The sequence below is a fragment of the Suncus etruscus genome, chromosome 15 (assembly GCF_024139225.1).
Source record: "Suncus etruscus isolate mSunEtr1 chromosome 15, mSunEtr1.pri.cur, whole genome shotgun sequence".
Taxonomy (NCBI): domain Eukaryota; kingdom Metazoa; phylum Chordata; class Mammalia; order Eulipotyphla; family Soricidae; genus Suncus; species Suncus etruscus.
In genome coordinates this window covers 53,175,138-53,193,109 of record NC_064862.1, presented here as the reverse complement: position 1 = coordinate 53,193,109, position 17,972 = coordinate 53,175,138, and the positions used below count along the sequence as shown (strand labels likewise).

The following is a 17,972-nucleotide window of genomic DNA, read 5'->3' as shown; positions in this document are numbered from 1 at the left end:
CATATGGGATGTCATGAATCTAACCCGGATCCATCCCGGGTCAGCCACGGGCGAGGCAAACACCCTACAGCTGTGCTATTACTCCGGCCCCAGGACGTGTCTTAAGTGGGAAAAGGGAGCAAGAGAAGTAGCTCAGGGATTAAGTGCTCACCTTACTCTGGGGCAGCCCCTGTGTGAATACATACAGTCCCTGGGGGCCGAAGAGATAGCATGGAGGTAAGGCATTTGCCTTGCATGCAGAAGGCTGGTGGTTCAAATCCCGGCATCCCATATGATCCCCCGAGCCTGCCAGGAGCGATTTCTGAGCATAGAGCCAGAAGTAATCCCTGAGCGCCACTGGGTATGACCCAAAAACAAAAACAAACAACAACAACAAAAAAACCCAACAACAACAAAAACATATAGTCCCTGAGTACCTTCAGGAGTGACCCTTTGGCACTGAATCAGGAAGAAGGCTTGACACTGCCTAATGTGCCCCTCCAAACATAACTAAATCAAAATAACCAGAACAATAAAAGAAGAAAAAAAATTCTAGAGTAGTATGTGAAGCATGGCTGTTTATAAAAAAAAAACATAATCCTTGACATACACACATGTAACTTCATTATTTTATTTTTCCATTTCTCCCATGACTGTATTTTGAACTGGCTACATAGTTTTGTCCAGACCCATGTTCTAGTCTGTGCAAGCCCCTGAGAAACTCCTCACCCCTTTACACGTCTTCTTGGCTCTGTACTCTGGTACCACTGTGAGTTCACATTCTCTCTGTTCTAAACATTGCTTTTATTGTTCCAGACACCCAAGATTCATTGGTGTTTGCCTGTATTTCCCATCCAACTGCTCTTCTTTCCTTCGCGACTATCCAAGCTTCCATCTGGGAGCACTTTCCTTCTGCCTGCAGCAGCCCCATTTTATTTATTTTTCCGTGGGAAACATTCATATGGTTCACAGCCCTGAGTACATAAGTGTGTGGCAGGATCCACATCTCTGACTTCCATCCCTGCCCCAGCTGGGACCAACCAAGTCTCTCTCCCATGGACATACATCCTTGCCAGGCACGCTCAAGCCCTGTGGAGGGCAGCAGTTTGTCTCTGTGGCCTGTAAAAATCCATCTCTGTCTCCTGGGTATGGAGAAAGGACAGATCAGAGATGCTAGGGGAGGAACTCAAGGGCTGAGCATTAAGATTGCATGCAGGAGACCAGGATTGGGTCCTAGTACCTCATAGTTCTCTCAGGCACGGCCAGGTATGGGCCCCCACCAGTGAGTAGGGAGTAGTCTCTAGTACTATCAGGCATGGACCCAAAGAAATTAAAAGTCCTGGGGGAGTCAGGTCACAGACAGGCAACAGGAGGCCTGTCCTTTTCTGAGCCTTGTCCCTGCAGCCCACAGCACCCTCCTTGTATCACCATGTCCCCTACACATCCCATTCTTGCCATGACCTCCAGAGCCCTAGGTAGGTTTTTCTCTTCCTGGCAGTCCCCCCCCAACTTCTGTTTTTGATCCCTGGTGGCCCTCCTGTTAGCAGTGTCACCATTTCTCACAGGAGCGAACCAGGCAAAGTGAGGCAAGATCATGCCAGCGAGCCAGAGCAGGGCTCGAGCAAGTCCTAGTTAACACCCACCCTAAGTCACAGATGAGGACCAAGATCCTGAAAAGAAGGGGCATCTGTCCACATCCACACAGTAGTGGGAGAACTAAGATTTGCATTTGTGCTTTGGCGAGGGAGGGTCAAAGGCCATCTCCCCATCCCGCCCCACTCTCAGCACAGTGGGGTTTACTCTGCACGTTGGAAGATTCTGGGAGCTTTTGAACATGCCCCGTCCAGATCAGCCCAGAACAAAGTGGGGCTGAATCCTAAGTCCCCACATCCTTCCTATTAGCTGAGCCAGATTCCAGAAGGCTTGAGCTCAGACCAAAGCTTGTAATCAACGTGTTGTTTCAATCTTTTTAGCATCCCTAAAGCCTCTCAACTTGGTTGTAGTGTCTTCCTGTGAAGATCCGAGGAGACAATTTGCACAAAGTGTATGCTACTGCATCTGCCCTTTACCACTTCCTCCATGGCATCATTTGTTGTGCAACTTGGCAGAGCTTCTGGGCCTGTCTGCTTCTCTCTGGTCCTATCTGGTCCTGTCTGGGCCTATCAGGTTCTCTAGTGGTATGTCTGCTGTTCTCTGGACCTCTCTAGACCTTTCTGAGCCCCACTCTGGGCCTGTCTAGTCCTGTCTGGTCCTTTCTAGGCCTTTCTGATCCTCTCTGGGCCTGTCTGGGCCTGTCTAGGCCTCTCTGGGCCTATCTAAGCCTGTCCAGTTTTCTCTGGTCCTCTCTGGACCTCCCTGGGCCTGTTGGTTCTCTCTGGACCTCTCTGGGCCTATCTGGGCCTGTCTGGTCCTGTCTAGTCCTCTCAGGCTTCTCTGGATCTCTCTGCAGTGGTGAAGAGACCCAGAGGAGTGGGCATGTCCTGATACCAACCTTTCTTAGATCTAAGCTGCCTCACCAGTCTTCTTCTGGGGCCTCCTATCTGGTCTGGCCCTCCCTTTACACTCCCAGCCCAGCCCACAGGAATAGAGACTGCATGTGGGGAGGACCAAGGCTGCCAGTCCAGGGTGGGCAGGATGTGGGGGTGGCTGTCCAGGAGCCACTAATCCAGGCAGAGGTGAAGGTTTGGGTCCCCTCAGGGAAAGATCCGCAGGCTTGGGGTGAGGGCACCTCTGAAACACAGGCAGGGGGCTCCGTGCCTACTCCCTACTAGTACCATCCTGCACCAATGCATAATTCATGCCCTCGTGTGCCAATCTGTGCCAGCTTTAATTAGCTTCTACGTTTTTTGCCATTTATTTTGCTATGAACACCTTATAAATAAGAGATGGGGCAGGGGAACGGGAGTGGGGCTGGACCGCCAGTGAAGGAACCAGCCCCTCAGGCTGCAGGGTGTGGTAAGGGGCAGAATTCCAAAGTGGGGTCCCAGGAAAAGCAGGCCTGAATTAAGGGGAGAGGTTCAGGCCAGGGGGGTTGTTGGCTGTACAGCTGGGGGTGAGGGGCCCGGCCCACCTTGTCTACCATCCCTGCCTCGCTCTGGCACTGCTGCCACAGCTGTGCCAGGCTCCAAGGGCTCACAAACCAAACTGGGAGCACACGTGTCTGGTTTATGGAGACAACCACTGCCCCTCAAGAGGGCCGGGCCAGGGCCGCAGACTGAAAGCAGTATACTGCTTTGGGTACCCTGGGATGGGACTAAGGGTGTGTGGGAGGCTGTGCTGGGGCTAGAGCAGCAAAGGAGACCCCGAGGAGAGCGAGGAGAGCAAGGAGAGTGAGGAGAGTGAGGAGTGTTCATGTACTTTGAAAATAATGCTCAGGCCTCCTGAGGGCTGCTGCTTTGTTTCCACAGTTTAGCAAACACTTTTAAGTGGCATTTTCTCTTCTGCTCTCAACAGCATCCTTGGGATGTGTTGGAGAGCCCGGCGCTGTGTGTCCACCAATAGCCCAGAAAAGTAAGGCTTAGGTCAGCCCGCTGAGCCCCCTGACCACTGCCCCCCACTGCCTGACCTCCATTCCCAGAGACGACGCTGAGGATCCTGGCTGAGGAAGGGCTCAAGTTGAAAACATATTCCACCCCAGTGAAGAAAAAACAACAGTTGGGATTCTTTGATTTGTTTTTGGATCACACCTGGTAGTGTTCCTTGCTCCGCATTCAGGAATCACTCCTGGCTGACTCGGTGGGACCCTAAGGGATGCAGACATTGAACAGTGTCCATCTGTGTGCAGGCAAATGCTGTACCCAGTGTATTATCTCTCTGGCCCCCAGCTCTTTGGATTCTTGCCCTCTTTTCTTTTCATTTCCTTCCTCTTCCCTCCATCTTTTCTTTTCTTATTCATGATAAGAGCCCTGAGGTCTCAGGGGACACAAAAATGGATTCCCCCTCCCAAAATGGCTTCCTAGGACTTCCCTGAGACATACATGTCCTCTGTACCCCACGGTCCACTCCAGAGGTCATGATTTGGGCATTATGGCGACCAGCCTTCCTGGTCCAGCAGAACTTGTTGTTGAATGACCTCAGGGCTAAGTGTGGCCTTCCAGACAAATTCCAGAATTTTATCTAGAGATTCAGGACTCAGCTATGTCCAGGGGCATCGGGGAGAGCCCCGTCCCACCCCCACCATATGGCTTGGAGTCTGGCTCAAATTGGTTTGCTGTCCTGTGGTGGAAGTACTCATGGTTTGTTCGTGGTTCTGTGCTCAGGAATTACTCTATCCTGGCAGGCTTGGGGGACACTATGGGATACTCACACACAGCCCTGGCCCTTTTTTTTCCAGACTCCCAGGCCAAGATTCTGTCTGTCCCAGCAGTCCCAGGAATTCCTGTCTAGGGAAGCTCTATAACCCCCTTCTGGATGTCCTGCTGCTGCTGCCAAGCCTGGTTGCCACCTCTGGAATGTGGTCAGTTTCTGCCCACAGTTTGCCTTTGTCTCTAACTTAACTAGACTAGCTTCTCTGAGAACCAAGGGAGTCACATGTCTCCTGGGGTCACCTACACTCAAATCTGCATGTGGTGGACACTTCAGGAATGTCCTTTGCCTGAAGGTGCCCGCTCTTGAGGCCCCTTGGACCACACGTGTCTTTGGACTGTCACTCCATTCCACCTTTCTTTATTGTTTGTCTTGGGGCACATTTGGTGGTGCTCAGGGCTTATTCCTGGCTCTGTGTTCAGGAATCATTCCTGGCAGACTTGAGGGACCATATGGGATGCCAGGGATCGAACCTGAGTCAGCTGTGTGCAAGGCAAATGTCCTCCCACTGTACTATGGCTTCTACACCATCCCCAGTGTTTTGTTTTGTTTTGTTTTAGCTCCTGCTTCCACTGAAGCATAAGCTCTGTACCCCCACTCTATCCGGGCCTCCGCTGACAAATGCCTAGTCCTCCCCTCACAGACCAAGTCTGGGCCTCACCAGAAGTGACAGTCCCTGGTGGCAACGTAGGAATCAGGCCAATTCTGGACTCACCATGGAACCCCACATGCTGGCTAGTCTCCGGCCTCTCAAAAGCCTATTTTCTTTCCAGTAAGCCTGGTTTATCCTGTAAGACCAGGATAAGGACCGGAAAAGGCTGTAGTCAGATAGAAGGAACCATGCGCCAGAAAGCTGCGGCCCAGAGGATGCCGCTAGACAGTGATTTATCAATCTGCGGAGGGGCTGGGACAGGACAAGGGTGGAAATCAAGTCCAGGGAGAAACAGGAATTCAGGAGGTTGAGCCCGGGGAGAAGTAATATCAAAGTGAGGATGATGTCTGGATCGGGTGGGCTGACAGACACACCCACAGAGAGATTCGCCAAAACGGGTATCGAAGCCCATTTTTTGGGCCACACCCAGCGATGTTCATGGCTTACTCCTGGCTCTGCGCTCAGAAATCATTCCTGGCAGTGTTTGGGAACGTATGGGAGGCTGGGAATGGAACCCCGGGTCTACTGTGTGCAAAGCAAACGCCCCTCCAGCTGTACTATCTCTTCAGCCTCTAGGGATCCACTCATTTTTTTTAGGCCTTCATTCTGAGCTCCATACGAGGGGCTAGGGCGCTGGAAGGTGTGTTAAGCAAAACCTGGGGGTTTGGAGAGCAAGGCTCAGAAAGGGCGCCGACCGGGCCGGCGGCACGAACCCGCGCGGGCGCTCAGGACTCGGGGAGCAGAGAGGGGGCGCTTAAAGCTAAGAGATGATGATGCTGCTGGCTCTCCAAGGCCGATTGCCCGGGAGCGTTTCCCCAGTTCAGCCCTAGGCAGGCAGGCGGGCGTGGAAGGGACCCCGGCCCACTCAGTCCCCCTTTGAGGGCCGCAGGTCGGCCCTGCGGGACTGGGCTCCGGCCCCGCAGTGGGGCCGCTTGCGCGTGGTTCCTCGGGGCGCCTTTGGGGGATTCGTTGAGTTGCCACAGCAGCCGGTGCCATGACATCGGCAGAGGAAGGGCAGCCTCGCCTCGCTAGCCCTGAAATATTCATGTCCAGCGCGCCCGGCCGGGTTCTGGGGCCGCTGCAGGGGCGCTCAGCCGACCGGGCCGGGGGGCGGCCGCAGGGTCGGAGCGGGCCGGGGGTCCTGGGGCGCTCGGGCGGCGAGGCGAGGCGCGGCACGGCGAGGCGGGGCGCGCGGGGGTGCGCGGGGCGCGTCAGGAGGCGGGGACAGAGCGGTGAGGGCGCGCGGGGCGGGGGACGCGGCGGCGAAAGTTGATCCGGACTTGAGCAGCGGCTGCTCCCCCGGGCGCGCGGGCTGCGGGCGGGCGCGATGCGGGGCGCCGACACACGTCGGACGGCGGCCGGGCGCGGAGGTGCGGGCGCTTGGGGACGCGTGGGGCGCGCCTAGCCTAGCCCAGGAGCCCCGCGCGCGCGCCTCCCCAAGTTGCGGCAGGGGAAGCCAGCGAGCCGCCGCCCCAAGTAGGAGCCCCGAGCCCAGCGCGCGGCGCCCGGCGGATGAGCCTTCGTCTGGGCGACGAGCCGCAGCGAGCGGACAGCAGCACCCCGAGGCCCGGCCCCGCGAGGAGCGGCGCCCGGAGCGCGCATACGGTACCGAGCCTTTCCTTCCTCTCCCCGCTGTCATCGCCTTCCCCGCCACGGGAAAGTTGGCGCCGTGGGGTCGCCGCCGCCGCTGCCGGGAACCACTTGTTCCCCGGCGCGGCCGCCGGGATCTCCGCTGCCCGACCCCGCAACCCTGACCCCGCGCGGGGCCCGCGCCTCCGCGACGCGCGGCAACTTTGGTTCCCGGGCACTGGAATTCCCTCCGCGGGGCCTTGGCGCGCGGCTCCCCGCAGCGGTTATTGGACGGCTCGCGCATCTCCTCCACGCGCCGGCGCTCCCCAGCTCTGCGCGCCCAGCCCGCACCGTGGAGCGATTTCTGGCGCCCGAGGTTCCTTTTGGACAGCGGAGGTGGGGTGCGGTGGGGCGCGCCCTACCGAGGGCTGGGGGGCTCCCAAGTCACGTAGTCCTCCCCTTAAGGGTCACCTCTTAGGGCCCGCGAGAGACCCCGGGGAGAGGAGGGGGAGACTTTGGTCATTCCCCTCTCCAATTGCTTCGGGCTTTTGGGGAGACGCACCCCTCGCGCTCCCGGTGGAACCCCGGAGCCGGTGCGGGGCAGCCGGCCGCGGGAGGTGTGGGTGGTTCCCGGGGCCCCGTGTCTCGTGCGGGTCGGCCCGGGACGCGCGTGCAGAGCCCTCCCTCGTGTTAGTCCCCGGTAGCGGCTGGCGCGGCTGGGTGGCACGGCGGGCGCTCCGGCTCACTGGCTTTTTTCCTGAGCTACTATGCCTCCTTGTGCGGGGCAGAGATCTGGGGCTCTCGCCTCCCTCACTATCCCAGACCCACCCTGTCTCCCCAACCCCCAGATCTGCCTCTGGCAGCTCCCACTCAGATCGGGGGACTAAGCCCTACCTGGGGAGAAATACACCCCGCGCTCCAGTCGGCTGCCTTTCCTACTACTACTTCAACGCCTGAAACCAGGGAGCCTTTTCAGCCTTAGCTGTGGTGTGTGGACTTTGAAAAAAAAGAGGAAGAAGCAAGGGAAAGCTTGTGTGTGTTGGTGTGTTGGTGTGTCAGCGCGTGTGTGCATGTATGAAGCAGCGTGGCTAGGTGTGTTGAGCTACCTTGCGGGCTCAGGAGTAAGGCGCTGAGCCCTTGTGTGGGTTCTGACCCGAAGACCTGGCTTGGGCTGAGGGGTTAGACTCCTGGTGCAGGGTTAGGTGCATTGCGGCTGGGCGCACCTATGGGCTAGAGGCCCCTTGTCAGTCTTAGAGGGAGGGATCGGGATGGGAAAGGGACCCTAGGCTGGGGAAACAGGGATGCTTGACCCGCTCTTACCCTCGAGACTGGAAAGGGACCAGTACACTAGTGATCCCTTTAAATGGGGGCTCAGCTTTGGGGAGTAGGAATGTGGGAGGGAGTGGAAAAACCAGAACTGGCACCTAGGCCCCCAGAATGTGTCTGTCTTGGGGAGTCTTCCTGATACCCCAATCACACTGCTGACCAAAGGCCTTGAGGGTTCTGTTGTTGGCTGCTAGCATTTCATACGCGCACTCGCGCGTGTGTGTGTGTGTGTGTGTGTGTGTGTGTGTGTGTGTGTGTGTGAGACCCAGCAATACTCAAAGGTTACTCCTGACTGCAATCAGGAATCCCTCCTAGAGGTGCCCCCAGAGGACCATATGGGAAGCTGGGGATCTGACCCTAGGGTGGGTGCGTGCAAGCTAAGCGCCCTCCCTACTGTGCTATGGCTCAGGCCTGAGGGTTTCATTGACAGATGTCTCCCACCCAATAAGCTGCCTTCCTTGTGCTTTCACCATTTGGGGGTTCATTTGCTATTTAAAAGCCACTTCCCTGACATCCCAATGAATAGGCACACAGGATTCTGGCAGCCTGGCTATGTGAGTGTGCCCTCTAAGTGCTGAGTGAACCCAGGAGCTGGGGTAAAAGCCAGCTCTTGCACGCTTAGGGCTCTTGAATCAGCATCTGTACCGGACAAGCCTCTTGGGCCATAGAAGGATTCAGAACGGATAGTGAGAAATAGCCCAGGTCCACATTTTCTTCTGGGGAATGAGCTTTCCACAGCCTTAGTGCAAGAAGAAAAGTCAAGAAGGTTCGGGAAAGAGATAAAAATGCTGTGCTTGGGGGCAGTGAGGCCAGGGTTGGACTCAGGGTCCACCAGCACCTTGGCTCAGGTCAGGAGCGAGCCTCTGTTGGGGGGAGCTGACCACGGATTGGGGCAGCAGCTAGTCTTTCTAAGCTGTTGAAGCTTTGTTGCGGGCCAGCTGGAAGGGCTGAGTCTCCAGGAGCTGGGGCTGTGCGGGGCTGGGCTGCGGCTGTCCTTCAGGGGAATGCTACTGACTAACTGTCCTCCACGTCAGTTGTTCCTCCGCGAGGGCTGAATGACTCATTGAGGACACTGTCAGAAAAGACCAGAACACATGGAGAGAGGTGCAGCACCCCCCATCAGGGCTGAGGAGTAAGATTCTGACCAGTTTTTCACTTGTACCCCAGCATGGGCTGATACTCCATTCATGCTGCCCCCAGGAGATCCTAGAAGGACAAGAGGGAGCTTCCCAGGGGGAAGCAAGCTGTGAGGAGTAGTGAGGGACCACCAAAGCTTTTTTTTTTTTGGGATGCCAGAGCCATTAGAGCACAGGGAGGGCCCTTCCCTTGCACACAGCTGACTCTGGTTTCATCCATGGCATTCCATTCGGTCTTCCAAGCACAGACAAAAGTGATCCAAGAGGGCAGAACCAGGAAGGAGTATAAGTCTTGAATATCTCCAGGTGTGGCCTCAACCCCCTCACTCCTTTTCCTCCCCCTAATAAAGCTTTCTGGGCTGTTGGAAAGCATATGGGGGTCTGGGGAACATCTCATGGTCTAGCGAGGGGAAGGAGAAGGGGGAACATGTGACAGTTGAAGGTCACAATTTGACTCCTGAACCCCAACCCTGTTCACGGGTACATCCTCTTTCCTCAGCTTGTCTCCCTGTTCCAGAAGAGGGGCAGCGGGGCCAAGTTGCAAAGCGCTAAGGGGAGATGTGGCTTAGCAGGGGATGGGCCTTAGGCACCACGCTCTGTGCTCCGGAGACAGCGCATCTTCACCAGCAAGCGCCAGATGATGTGGCTCAGAGACTTTTAACCATTTCCCTGTACGTTCTGGTTGGGGAAAATAGCAATGGCTGATAAATCTGGGCTTTCAAAGGAACTTAATTTCCTTTGAACTCATTGATTTCAAAGCTGATTATAATGTGTGTGTTTTAATGTTTTTATTTGAACCCTGATAAGAGGTGTATTTTTTTTTTTTTTTTTGCACTGGGGCACGTTGACTTTCCACTCCTAGCTGAACATGGTCACACATGGATTCTTATTTTCCACAGGAGGGTTTCACCTTCATTAGAAAGAAAGTGGGACTTCAGGGAAGTTTTCTTGTGCACAGTTGGGGGCGCAGATGCATGTCCTATTGATGCTGCTGGGAGCCTCCACTAGTGGGGGCCTTGGCTGCTCACTCGGGTAGTGTCTCCCAGCCTGTGCACCCTACGCTCCCTAGTGATATCCACAGCCCAGCCTGTTGTGCCCCTCAGACACAGAGACCCTTGCACCAGCTGCTTCTCCCGCTTCCCTGCAGCCAAGGGCGCCACTCTGGCTGACTCAGGACTAGTAACTTGTCTAAATGGGCCATTGTCCAAGGATTGTTCCACTGCCCTCTCTCCTCTTGCACACTGGTTGTCCCCGCCCTGGTTGTCAGTTTTGCGGTGGTGCCTAGAACCCATTGCAGTTATTCCCATTGGGTACTTTGGTGCCCACTTGGCATCTTTTGGGCTCTCAGCATGCGTGTGTGTGTATGTGTGTGTGTGTGTGTGTGTGTGTGTGTGTGTGTGTGTGTGTGTGTGTAGAGGCTAGGGAGCAGGTGCAAAGCAGAAAGCAGGAACAAATGCAGAGCAGCAGCGGGGGCCCAGAGACTGCAGAGACTTGAGCATGGAGACCCCATAGAGAAAGGGCATCTGTTGTCCAGACGCAGCCCTCAGGGCAGTGAGGATAACTGTGACTCTCAACTGGGATGTCAGGCTCTGAGGGGCTCAGAAACTCCTTTCTCTGCTTCCAAACAATTCCCATCCATGGAGAGTGACCTTGCAGAAGGGTCAGTTCTGGCCAGTCAGATAATTTCTGGTCTGTATTTATTTTGGGCCAGTATGACATTAACTTGATCGAATCCCCTAGGGTTGAAATTGCTCCTTTGTACTATGGATTGACTCTGGGTATGTGTGTGAGAATCTTGGTGCCTTTACGAGGCAGCCACAGGGAACCCACTTCCTAGTCTTCCCCATGAAATATCAACTGAAATGTGTCTAGGGAGCTCCTGAGTGGTCTGCTGGGGTCTCTGGGCCGCACTCCTGGGCAGGCAACTTTAGCTCTGGCTGGTGAGTGGCCAATGGGAGAGGGAAGAGCAGAAGTGTGGTTATCCCCAGGATCCAAGAGACACTTCAAACTTAGATTTCACCTCCTCTTCCTTGATGTTTTCCTGGGGGGTTTGCACCTTGTGAAGGTCTGCAAATGTGTGTACTGGTAGTTGAAAACCACTGGTCTGAGAACCTGGAGAGCAGGGTTTTTTTTTTTTTTTTGGTATCTCTACATGCCCTCTGGGTGCCTTTTGCACTAGCCCTTCCCCTGCTGGGTCCCAAGACCTTGGCCTGTCATGTCACCTGTCTGAGTGTCCGTGTTCTCATCTGCGAAGTGGCAGGAGCTTTGGCGGCCTGGTGCCAGAGTCAGCTCACATGCAACAGGAACAAGAGGAAACAGAACCGTTTGGGCAGTGTCTGGCAAATGCTCCACATGCAAAATGTAGTAGCGGTTATTTTTAGCCCATGCAGCATCCTTGCGGGCTGGGCCCATCGCCTTCTCGCAAGGTGGTGAAATGTCCCCCGGTTATAGCAGCTTAACAGGCCACTGCACAAGCCGCAAAAATCTTGATTTCTGGCTGCCAGGCCTTAGACCTGGCAATGCTGGGCTTGTGTTTATGAGGAGCAGCAGTTAGGTGGGGCTGGCTTGCCATCTCCCACACCCCATTTATTTACCTTTTGGGGAGATCCTGTCATGGGGAGGCTCAGACACGAAGCAACATATAAACACCTTAAAGGAAAGAGGTGAGACTGTGTGTGTGTGTGTGTGTGTGTGTGTGTGTGTGTTTACCCCTAACTTTCCCCTGGTAACCCTGTCTGGGTCATCACTTGCCCCCCTCAGTGGCTTGGCTGCCCCTCCAGTGGCTTGGGAGGATCCCTTGGGTCCTTTTCAGGGTGCATCACCCATTCTGGAAATAATCTGCACCCCAACTTCATTCTGGTCCCTGTGCACACAGTTGTGTGTATGTGTGTGTGTGTGTGTGTGTGTGTATGTGTGTGTTGTCTTTGAGCCTTTTAAATTGGCTTTACTTGGGATCAGAGAGATAGCATGGAGGTAAGGCGTTTGCAGAAGGTCATTGGTTCGAATCCCGGCATCCCATATGGTCCTCCGAGCCTGCCAGGAGCGATTTCTGAGCGTAGAGCCAGGAGTAACCTCTGAGCGCTGCTGGGTGTGACCCCCCCAAAAAACTTTAATAAAAAAATTGGCTTTACTTGCTTTGTGGGACTCTGGCAGTGTGTGGGGCCACTTCCGAGATCCCTGACTCTTCCCTGCTCTGCCCTGCCTGAGCTGCTGAAGCCTGGGGGTATGAGAGCACACCAACTTGTGTTCAGAGGACACCAGGGTTGCTCTTGGTGGCACTGGGGATTGAACCCTGAGCCTCCAAATGTAAGAGATGTTCCAGCTCTTTGAGCCACCTCTCCCACTCCTGCTTCTTCTGTCTCCATTTTCCTGTGGTGTCATTCAGACCCTGTCGCTACTCCCCAGTCCCTTTGGACTTCTGAGTTTGCCACCAATGGAAGGGACCCTGGAGAGATAGAAACTCCTTTCAGGGAAGGAGCAATAATAGCACAGTGGGGAGGGTATTTGCCTTTCATGGGACTGACCTGGGTTTGATTCCCAGCATCTCATAGGATCCCCCGATCCTGCCAGGAGTAATTTCTTAGTGCAGAGCCACGAGTAACCCCTGAGCTCTGCTAGGTGTGGCTCCAAAGCAAAACAAAACAGAAGGGGAAAGAAAAAGGAGCGTCTTTCCTTCAGAATCCTTCCTTCCCCCTTCACAGGAAGGAAACTGAGACTCAGAATATGAGAGGTGGTTTGGTGTAGGCCTCATCCAGGCAAGGAGGGTCTAGAGCTGTTCATTCAAGGCCAGAGTCCCGCTCCCTGCAGCCTGAGCTGTCCTTGTTGCTGACACTTGTCACTGGGCCCCATTGTTCAGAACTGGCTCCAGCAATCAGCCCGGGGTCAGGGGGGCGACAGGGGTGGGGATGTCCTTTCTGCCCTCCTTCCCGAGTCGCCTCTTCCCCATCAGGTCGCAGTGTCCCAGCCTCCTTCTAAAGGCCCTGCCGCATTTGGAGAGACCCAGATTGTGACAAGGGCCCTGTGTGCCACCTTGATTGTGTCTGTTTCTGAAGAAGCCTGTAATTTGGGATCCAGAGGGAGGGAAGGCAGGAGAGGAGAGAGCTCGAGTGAGGGAAAAGAGAGAGAGCGTGAAAGAAAAAGGGGTGGCAGGGGCCATGCCCAGGGGCCTGTTCGTGTCCTGTGGCTGTTTCTGTCCCCAGGAAGGCTGGCATCTTGGGGCCAGAGTGACCATGTCCTCCTTCTGGGCTCCCCTCTGTGAGGCTTCTCTTCTCTTCTTTCCTCCCAGCAGGGGGCTCTCCTGCCCCCTTGGCCCAGGAGAGCTGATGGCACCACCTGGAACCCCTGTTGGCATAGATTTCAGAGCCAGGCCGCTCTCTGCCTTTCCATGGAGACTTGCCTCTGAGGCTAGTCTTAGCAGAGGGTTCAGGGTGGATGGGGAGCAGCACAGATGAGCAGTGGACAGAGGTGCCAAGCTGCTCCTCCTCTATGTTTTAGGGTCCCTTGTCCACTTCTGGGGAGGCCTTTCAGCCATTCACGGTTTGCTTGTATTTTGTTTGGGGACCACACCTGGAGGTGCTCAGGGATCACTCTTGGCTCTGTGCTCAAAGATCACTACTGATGGATCGCAGGAGACTATGTGGGGTGTTGGAGATCAAATCTAAATTGGCAGCATGCAAGGCCAGGACCTCACCCACTGTACTACCTTTCCAGCCCTTTCACGCAGTTATTTAGTGAGTTGGTGTGAAGAGAGACCCTCTCTTTTGAAACAGCTTTGGTCTAGTTGTGGGGTAATTATTCATGCGAAGAGTTTAGCATTGCTGTACAGTGGAAATATAAGCAAAGCAAATCACAGCTGTAGTTTTAAATGTTCTAGTCGCCACTTTGAAGTTAAAAGAAGAGTGAAATTAGTCTTGTTAAGTAAGGTCTTATGGAATCCAATATGTGCAAATGATCATTTCCATGTAGTATAAAAAATGATTGAGGTTTATTATTTTTTTTTCTCTACACCTGGTTTTGCTTGGGTCTTGGCTATGTACTTAGGGATCACTCTTGTCAGTGATCAAGGGACCATCGGAGATGCTGGGGATTAAACCTGGATTGTCCATATGCAAGGCTAGTACGTGCCTTACCCACTACACTATCTCTGTGGCCCAAGAAATGATTGAGTTTATTTTATTTCTTATACTTGGTGATGCTTAGGGGTTACTCCTGTTTATGCTCTCAGAAATTACTCCCTTGCCATGCTTGGGAGGCCATATGAGATGCTGGGAATCCAACCCGGGTTGGCCACATGCAAGTTCATTGTTCTATCCACTGTCTCTGGCACCTTGAGTGAGTTTTTAAATTGAAATACATCGCAGAGATCAGGAGACTTGGGGTCACTCCAGAGCCAAGTTAAAGCTTGGCCTAAAGATACTGGCCTGACTTAACCAGGTGATGTTTGGGGGTCTACAGGGGCTACACTCAGTAGTGCTATTGGCACTGTGGGTCATGTTGCACCAAGGCTCAAACTCAGGGACTTGCACAGTCTAAGTATGTGTGCTACCCTTTAAGCCATCTCTGTGGTCCCTTAATGAGATTTTTTTCTTTTCTTTCTTTTTTTGGGGGGTGGTGGTGGTGGCTACTGATTTATTAGAAGCTAGTGTGTCTTTCTCATTCACAGCACTTCTTAATTTGGACTTGGCACATCTCAAGTGTTTAGTAGCCACATGGTTGCTCTCTACGTAATTGGACTATGGACAATCAGACACGTGCTCTCAGGGCCACTAGGAGGTGTGGGTCATGCTGATGGGAGAAACTCAGGGAGCTGTGGGGGGTCATTTAGGGGCTGGGAAGAGGTGATTTACCCATATGGCAGGGATGAGAAGGGAGTGGAGGAGGAAGAGGCTGTGTGTCCCCTGCTGCTCTCCAGTCACCATCCTCTCTTCTCCCTACTCCGTGAGTGTGAGGCACGGCATCCCCTGTGGAGACCTCAGTGTCAGACCAGGTCACTGTCTTTCAGGGTGGGAGGTCAGAGCATTTCCCTCATCGGTCAGACCAAACTTCTTGACCATTATTGTTTCCACTTGTGAGTCTCCGAGCTAGGAGGTGGCCTAGCTGGATGAGGTGAACACAGCAATGTGAAAGCATTTGAGAGGATCTGGCCTGCCCAAAGTTGAGGACTTGGTGGACTTGGCACACCTACCCACAAGCCCTATCTCAGGGCAGGGAGCCTTGGAAAGAATCTTGGGTTCAAGGAGACTTCATGCACGGAGTGCTCAGGGCCTGCCTTGCTGTGTGGAAAGTAAGGCAGACAGCTGAGTGCAGATGAGGGAGCCAGGCTGATCCTGGGCACAGTGGCTAAGCTACATGCTCATCCTGTCTACAAGGGGTGTTGCAGTGGCTATTCCCATGGGTGGTTGGGTGTGCTGGACTCCTTGTTCTTCACAGTTCTCTGGAACACAGACTTTAAAAGGAAACACAGAGGCCAGAGCTATAGCTCAGTTGGAAGGGCATTTATTTGCCTTATACACAGCCTACCTGTGTTCAATCTCCGACGTTGCATAGGATCCCCTGAGCCTACCAGGAGTAATTCCTGAGTGCAGAGCCAGGAGTAACCCCTGAGTGACCTGGGATGTGATCAAAACAAAACAAAATAAAGGAAACACAAAATGTTAGCGATTTTCAGATACTCAGAAACATACTACAGCCCTTATTCACAAATATCCCTTACTATGCCCTATGGGAGAGTTGCATCACTGGGGAGCTTCTCTGCAAGCTTCAGGGCCCTGTGGGTACTCAGGTCATGACCTCTGTCATCTGGTTCAGAATGACACCAAGGAGAAGCATTTATTAGGCACCTACTGTGTGTCAAATCCTGTGTGTCTCTGCCCTTCTCCTCAGCTCCCTGTGTTGGTGCTGAGACTAGCCCTGTGGGTTGTGACCTGGCAGCTGATGCCTTCACCTTGGGCCCTGTGCTGACAGGCCAACCTGAACTCTGACTCTATGGTTGGAAGTTGAATCCTGATAGGACATGTGTGATTCCAGAGCAGGTGGCACTGCTCTGATCTCAGGGTGAGGGTGGCCGGCTGCTAGATCCTGGGCCAGTGCTGGATGAACTACAGCACAGGGTGTCAGTCAACTGAGAATGGCTCTGCTGTTGTGTTCATGAAACCTTATCAAGAGTGAGCCATGGGTGGTACACACGGGCATCAGTGTGCAAAGATGAGAGTGGAGGCAATTTCTGGCATAGAAGCCACCTGATCACAGTTGTCTCTGCATGTGCCTGGCCAGAGCTCCCTGTAATAAGGTATTTGGGGGTCCCATTCTTGTGCTTCCTTTGATCAAGTGACAGTCCTAAAGTGGCCACAGGTTCTTGTGACATTCACTCTCTGGGGTTGCTTGGGACTGAGCAGGGGAAGCAGATAGCCCCACTCTGCTTGGGGTCCAGGAGTCCACTCTATGCCCTTGTCTCTGAGCTGTAGTTTCCTCCTCCATGCTGTAGGGGCCGCCCTCCTGTTTGAGCCACTTGATTTAGGGAAGGAGGGAAGGTGCGACCCTGAGATATAGGACAGGGCTTGGTTTTTCAGATAGTGTAAAGATGAGAGCCCTGGCCAGTAACTTCGGGTTCATTGGTGATCTCTGTGTGTAAGTGGCCAGAACTCTGCCAGTTTTACTCCATGGAAGACTGTGTGCACTTCACTCACACGTCTTCATGCTCATAAACAGCATCTTCACTGGCCAAAGTCTTGCTGCTTTACCAGTGCCACTCCCTTCTGTGGAAAGGCAGAGCGCTTGCCAAATGAATATCATGGCACAGGGCACTGGACACTACAATGTGCAGGGCACTACAGAAAGAGGCGTGGTGTCCTTGTCTCCCTGAACACTGTGCTTAGGGAGGGAGAGAGAGAGAAGAGCAGAGTAGGAGGAGACGAAGGAGCTGGAGACAGGGAGAGAAGAGAAAGAGGGAGAGAGAGGTCATAAAAGAGAGAAGGAGAAGAAAGAGAGAGAGGAGAGGAGAAAGGCGGGAACAATAGCACAGCAGAGAAGGTGTGTGCCATGCATGCACACACCTAGCATTTCATATGATCCCCAGCATTTTATATGGTCCCCCAAGCCTGCCAGGAATGATTCCTGAGCAGAGCCAGATGAACCCCTGAGTGCCCAGTCAGGTGTGGCACAAAAACCAAAAACCAAAAAAAAAAAAAAAAAAAAAAAAAAAGAAAAGAAAAGAAACAGAGGGAGAGGGGAGGGAGAGAAAGGAAGAGAGGGGGGAGGGAAATGGAGAGAGATGGGAGAGAGTGAAAGGGAATAAAGGAGAAATGGGGAGAGGCAGAGATGGGGGAAAGGGGACAGTACCCAGTGCCCACCAGCCCAATTTTCCCTTGTCCTTCCTCAGTGACCTCCATACCTCATTGGGACTGGGGTGCACTGAGTGACCTGGGGTGCTTGTGAACATCGGGCTGCCCTGAGTCAGGCTGCCCGAGGCTTCTGGAAACTGGAGCTGGTGCAGGATGTGGGGAGCCATGAATAATACAGGGGGAGGAGGCTGTTAACTGGGTGACCTGCTTGCAGCAGATACTTCTTGGGGAGCCCAATGGAAGGCCAAGGCAGAGGGGAAGGACCCCGGTGAGCAGAGCTACATCTTCTCTATTCCTTCTGGGGGGCCAGCTCGAGGGGTCTCGGTGTGCCCGTGTGCATGTGTATGTCTAGGCATCCAGGGCCAGTGTGTATTGTGGCCCATCTCCCAGTGCTCCTGCTTGCAGCCCTGCCTTCACTTCAGCCCAGCCTGGTGGACCCTTGGGAACCTCCTGGGTTGGGGAGGGGTCACCTGCCTATGTGGGCCACTCTCTGGGTTCTCTGGTGGTCGCTGAGAACACAATCCTGCACAGGACTGTTCTGTGCCCCTTTGTCCTGACCTCTGACACAGAAGCTCCAGTTGATGAAAATGAGGGCACTCCTGGACCCCTCTGTCTTCTCTTATGCTGCAGTTCATTGCTGGAAGTGCATGGTGCAGTGCCTGGCTG

General features: G+C 54.1%; 2 protein-coding genes across 2 annotated transcripts in view; one reads left to right on the top strand and one right to left on the bottom strand.

The window, feature by feature from the left end:
- SPOCK2 (SPARC (osteonectin), cwcv and kazal like domains proteoglycan 2) overlaps positions 1–17,972 on the bottom strand; it is an 836,669-nt gene that overhangs the window by 303,835 nt on the left and 514,862 nt on the right. The gene's annotated exons all lie outside the window — the stretch shown is intronic.
- The window catches only part of CDH23 (cadherin related 23), a 343,293-nt gene continuing 331,720 nt past the window's right edge, over positions 6,400–17,972 (top strand). The window contains exon 1 of the mRNA XM_049789257.1: positions 6,400–6,541. The gene's annotated coding sequence lies outside the window, so the exon portion shown is untranslated. The remainder of the gene's footprint in view (positions 6,542–17,972) is intronic.